We start from the raw sequence: 6,000 nt of genomic DNA on the forward strand, positions 1-6,000 counted from the left end.
TTTCTTTCGCATTTTGTTGCTTGCTTGCTTGCTCACTGCTGCTGTGCCTATCTCTATTTTCAAATGTAAACTTGCTGTGCCACTATCGAGTGCCAGTGAAGAGATGTGGATGTTCTGTGTGACACTGTGTATATAGCAGATGCATATTTGTCCTTAAGGCGAGATGCAATGTTTCATCCCGAGGGAAAGAAGAATGACCTTTAGTCTGTCTGGATATTTTACAACGTGTCCTTCCTCTTCTGTTTCCTGTGAGGTTAAAGACCTGCTGGTGATGATTAAAAGTCCTGCAGTTTCTTCTCTCTCTAAGTAGCTTTTTGAGTTATTTCAGAAGCAAGAAAGAGGCTAGAAAGGTTTAGTTGCATCTTCCTTTTCACCTTGATGTCCACCAAAAATCAGATTCTGTTGCATTTTACTTTCTAACAAAAGTAAAACTTGGTAACCTTTTCTTTCTGTTCATATCCAGCAGCTGAACATCCCCTACCCCTCCCAAACAGATTCCCAGAAGGATATTTTTTGCAGCCTTCATACCATGCTAGCTTTCATGGTACCAGCATGGGATTTCTAGCCTGAAGCTTCCAGCACTTCTGGGTCCATATGTATTAGCATTGTAGCTGTTAGGACCCAAGCTTAGAAATATATTAATTATAGCAGGAATGGTGGCCAAGGTTCATATCAAATCTTTTTACTTGGGCTCTTTTTCTAGTCCAGAACTGCTGTATGTCTTTCTGCAGAATGCTGGCAAAGATATTGTCAAGAAAAAACATAACAAGACAGTGGCAGAAGATCATCTGTGCATTGCACAGATGGTCTGCATGTGCACCACAAACCCACTGGTTTGGGAAACATTGAATTTACTCTGTCCTGGCTTCACAGCTGATTCCAACTTGCACCACAAGCCCCTCTGACACTTCCAGGAAGAGTTGGACTCGCTTGCAGGGTCTCCACGGCTGATCTGTGCAGATGCTGTGGAAATGTCTGCGGTTTTTGGACACTGCATAACCTGGGGTTGCTACCATGTAGCTGTTCCAACAGGGTATTGGACCTACAGAAATCCCACATAAATGTAAAGAAGGTCCTTAGAGTCTCCCTTCCTTCCAGACAAAATCTGTGGGCAGAAGAGGGCGTGTCCAATTAAACCCAGACATGTTAGCCTTGCTCTAATCTGTTTGCTGGATGTCTGCAAGATGCAGAGAGATCAGGCAGAAAATAAATGGTGTGGCAGTTTAAAACCACACTTTGCTGTGAGTAATGTTAGCATATTGATGCAGCCTTTCATTCTCAGTGTTTGTCAAAAGGAATTAGTGTAAAGGTCTTCACAGGATCAACATCTGAAATACTTTTCCCACTCTGTATTCTCTTTTTACCCACTTTATAGTTTCCTCCTAAGTCATGGTGTTTGCTTAGTGGCAAATTTGTATGTGAAAGTTTAATTTATTTGCATTCACAGTATCTGGGACTCTGAATTCTCTTACTGAATCGGATCAGTTCCAAGTAGCCAGGAGACTGGGCCAACCACCGAGCACATCCTAGCATTGAATTTAAAGCACTGTCACCTGTCCTGGGTTTCAGGGTAGGTCTTTTGGCTACTCAGTCATAAGGCACTAAAGGAATCTCATTGGGTTATGGTGTGGCTGCTTGCTGGAATTACAAATCAAACAACAATGACAAAAAAAATCACCCAAAAATCAACATTTCCTGCCCATTGTTGTTCTTCAGTCAGCCTGCAGCTCTGCACAGTGACTCGGCTGCCTGGAGACAGGGCATTCCTACAGGCTCCCCAAAGTCCTAGCTGCTAACTAGGAAGGGTGAGCACCTTCCCACGGCTGGAATGCCCTGCTCTTAGTTCATGTCCTCTCAGATAAGTGGTGACATATCATCCAGTCAAATTAAAAAACCTGCCCAGAAATATGTCAAAGAAGAATTTCCTGGTTTAAATGCCTCTGGAAGTCACTACTCTTCTACATTTTACATTCAGATCACAGCTGGGACTTTCAAAAAACACAACTTGAATGAACAGCTGTGGGTCATTCAGAAGGGGAGGGACTGGCTTTGTGGCTGCTGCCTGGAGCTGGGGTGGGGAGCTTGTCCTTCTTGCCAGAGTGCTGCCATAGAGATCCCTGACCCAGAGCCCTGCAATGGCTCTGAGGAATATACCACCTTAGGTCCCTCTGAGACAGAGAAAAATCATATTCCAAGTATTAGATTAATTAGTGATCAGACTGGAAAGGGATTCTGCCTTCAGTGTGCTCCTTCCTCTCTCTGTGCAGCTCTGTTCAGGTGTAAACATTACTTTCTGGTGGAGTTTTGTCTGGCTTTGCTCTGTACGTGATTCATTCACTCAGCCTCCCTTTCATCCCTGCAGATGGCTACTCTCAGATCATGAACGTGCTGCTTTAAGACAATGGAAATAGGACTTTTTGTTTCTCAGATTTTCCTATTTGTACGAAGGGCAGAGGTATCTGTGGGCAGGAAAAGATGGAGGACCATCCATTCACTACAGATCACCTTCCAATCAGAAAATCAAAGTGCCTAGCTAGAGCCCAGCTTCTTACAGAAGGATGTGGAATTGGAACAAAGCAAAATCTGAATTCCTCTCTCATCTTTGTGTAAAATTGGTATAAAGAATTCACCTGCCTTAACAACATTTTGTAGGAACAGCTATGTAAAAATTGCATTATGTTCTCCAGAGTCCATTTTTACGTTTTCACACTGCTGGTCACTGGCTGAGTCCATGACATGCAAAGCCCTTGTTGTGCCTGTTGAAATCATCTGGACATACAGCTTTTCTGCACCAAAGAGAGGGAGGCTCTTGAGTATCAAGACATAGTCTCATGTAAATGAAATAACTGTATGTAGCTTAATAGGATGATGTTCCTAGCTCCCTGGGACTGAAAGAATAAGGAGTATTATTTTTTTATTCTTCAGGTAACATGTTTATAACAGGTCTCTTACCTGGCTGCCATTCTATTGCCTTGTGTTACTGAAATTAAGCTGCTGAAATCTGAAATATAAACATGTACGTACCTTTGCTATTGTATGCAATGTCCCAGCCTTCTAAGAGCAATGTACAGTATAATAATGCAGTAAATATAGGTCATCTTCAGCAGATTGTAGCTTTTAGCAACTGGAACAATCCGATATGCAAAAAAGGAAAGAAAATTCCCAGTGTGGGCATCAGATCTGTTCACGTGGTGTGAACACACATGCTTGAACTGTGTTAACACAAAAAATAGAGGGGGTATGATGAAGAGCTACATGAGAGCTGAAGAAATATTTGCAGTATTTTGTATTGAATAATAACTGAAGCTAATTGAATTTTCTGGGATGTCTTTATTATCCCATTTATATAATAATAGCTGGAAGAAAATTCTCTGCCTTCTAGAAGAACAGTTCTCTCTCTGGTGCAGTGTTTTACTTTTTACATGTAAAACCTGACATTGACAAGTGACTTTTTTCTAAGTTATGAGAGGGAGGAAAACCAACCATTTTGAATGAACTGATCAGCTCTCTGAATTACCACAGGTGCCACAGCACCAGAACCCATCAAAGACCTCTCCAAGCTGATTTTGAAATCAGCTTTTAAAATCACTTGGAATTTCATCTTTTCCTTCTTATTTCATGGCAAAATGATAGTGTTCCGCTATCAATCAAACACAAAATACACCGCAAAACTCTAATTTTAATACATTTATTCAGGATTGGCTAAACATGAAAAGCCAATAAGAATGCATTATCTGTTTTCATATGACCAGAACCTTGTGGGTTTAAGTAAAAACTTTTGTATCACATCAGTTCTTTGTTCAGTCTATAGTTTGGAAATTAATCTCTAATGAATGTCTAATCTGCTGCATTCTTCCTTATGATTTCATATAAACACTGATTTATTTATTATACTTTGGCTATAGTAATGCGCTGTGAGCTGGAATCACAGCTGTGGAACTGTTCATTAGGGAATAGTAAACACTTGGCATCTTTTGAGTCAGTCAGGCTGTGTCTAAAGTTATTTACTGCAACATGGGTGGATCAGTACACTGAGGATACTCGGTCCCAAAAGTCCTACATCTGAGCTGTTGGCAGTTTGGGAGCTTTTCTTTGGATGAGGTGGTCTGGTTGCTTGAACTAAATGTTCCCACCAAGGATGTGTTTTGAAGCTCTCCAAAGCACCATGCATTGATTCAGACTCCCAGCTTTCCCATTATGGACTGGAGCTTAATTAGTTGTGCATCCAAACCAGCTCTGGCTTAGCATTCTCCATGAGCAATTGGGCTGGTGCACACCAAAACTACTCTGCAAAGTAAAACAGTTCCTACTAACTGGGGATGCACAGGGGATTTGCATTTGCTGCTCTGGACCACCATACTGACATAGACACTAGAGTATAAATAAAATACAGAAAAAAATGTTTCCATTTTATTGTTACCTAAAAGCTGTTTTGGTTGGTTGGTTTGTTGGTTGGTGTATTTTGACATAACAGTACAAGTATTTTTTTTTCTGAGAATAGCTCCTTAGTGACAGGATTTTTCAGTCAGTGTTGAAAATGAAAATTTGTACACTGGCCAGACTCACAAAAAAACCCTTGAGGACTAGTTTTTAAGGAGTCAACGTTTCTAGCTAGATGCAGATACCCAGCCATTCAGATTTTACTTAGTCATGCACCCAAGACAGCCCCTTTGGTCCATTGCACTGAGCTCTTTCACCTCACTGCAACTCACACTATACTTCAGAATAGCTTGACAAGGATCTTGTCTGGCCACAAGTCCCATGTAATTTTTTTTTTTTTTTTGTCTGTGTGTATTTATATTATTAGTAAGAGTTCAGTTGGCTTTGATGATAGTCAGTAAAAGATTTTTCCACCACAATAGTATTTGAATCAGATCTCATGCCTTGGTTCATGTGCCCTCCTGATTTACCAGCTTATTAAGGCCAGGCTTGTTTGGGTTAACCTAATCTCCCTGTCCTGGCTAGAGGCTGGACCACCATCTGTCAGGATGGGCTCAGTATCCTGCTCAGATTGTGTTGTCTATTAGTACAGATAGAGTCCTGAGCAATGGTCTATTATCTCTTTGTCTTGTCTTTTGAGTTTCTGCAATTCTGTGTTGGTGACAATTCTTGCAGAACATCACAGCTTTTTTCACCTGGAAGGAGTCTTCCATGGCAGCACCCTCTTTCCCAGGAAGACTTGTGTACTTGGAGGCAGCCTGAGCACAAGAGAAAACAGCATTCCTGGGAATTTATTTCAAGTTTCCAAGGTTTCTTTTCTGAACAAGCACAAGAACTGAATGTTTCTCCTGAGACTTCTCTCATGCATGGTCACCAAAATCATCATCTTTTCCCATCAGAGGGAGATTTCCTTTGTGCCCAAGAAGTATGTAGTGGGAAATAAAAGCTGCAGCTCTTGTTCACACAACTCTGGCAGAATTCACCCTCCCCAAGCCCCGTGTCTTTCTCATTTGTAGCAGCACCCAATTTTTGCTTCTTCAAACTCAGCTCACATATTTGATTTTATCAGATGTTCTCCTAATTGTGTCATTTTTAGATATACTGGTATAAGTTGAGATTTCTTCCTAGAATAATTTGTATCAGGCTGAAGTTTTCAGGAAAAGATCTTTACTTCCCCAGAAAAAGGGGTAAAATTCTGTTACAGTTTTTGTTTAATAATGAGCCAGACACTTGATAAGCCTAAAAAAAAGTTTGTGGCAGATACCAATACACAGACACTACTGAGCAGTTTCTTTTGTTCATGCAAACAGCTGGCTCAGTATTGCACCTGAAGAGGTAATTATAAAGATAAGTTGGTACACTAATTTGCAACATTCAGTCCTTCCCTGGGAAGGTATTGCCATGACAAAAGAAAATAAAGGAACTCACAGTCAAGAACAGGGGCACTGTCCACCATTTTTCACTCTCACTGGCAGCTCTAGGTAACCTTTAACCTCTTCCCACCAGCCTTCTCAAAGAAGCTACAAGATGCAGGAGAGTGAAGGAAAAGGGTCTGATCTC

The sequence above is a fragment of the Pyrgilauda ruficollis genome, unplaced genomic scaffold, assembly GCF_017590135.1.
Source record: "Pyrgilauda ruficollis isolate IOZ18807 unplaced genomic scaffold, ASM1759013v1 scaffold3, whole genome shotgun sequence".
NCBI classification, from domain to species: Eukaryota; Metazoa; Chordata; class Aves; order Passeriformes; family Passeridae; genus Pyrgilauda; species Pyrgilauda ruficollis.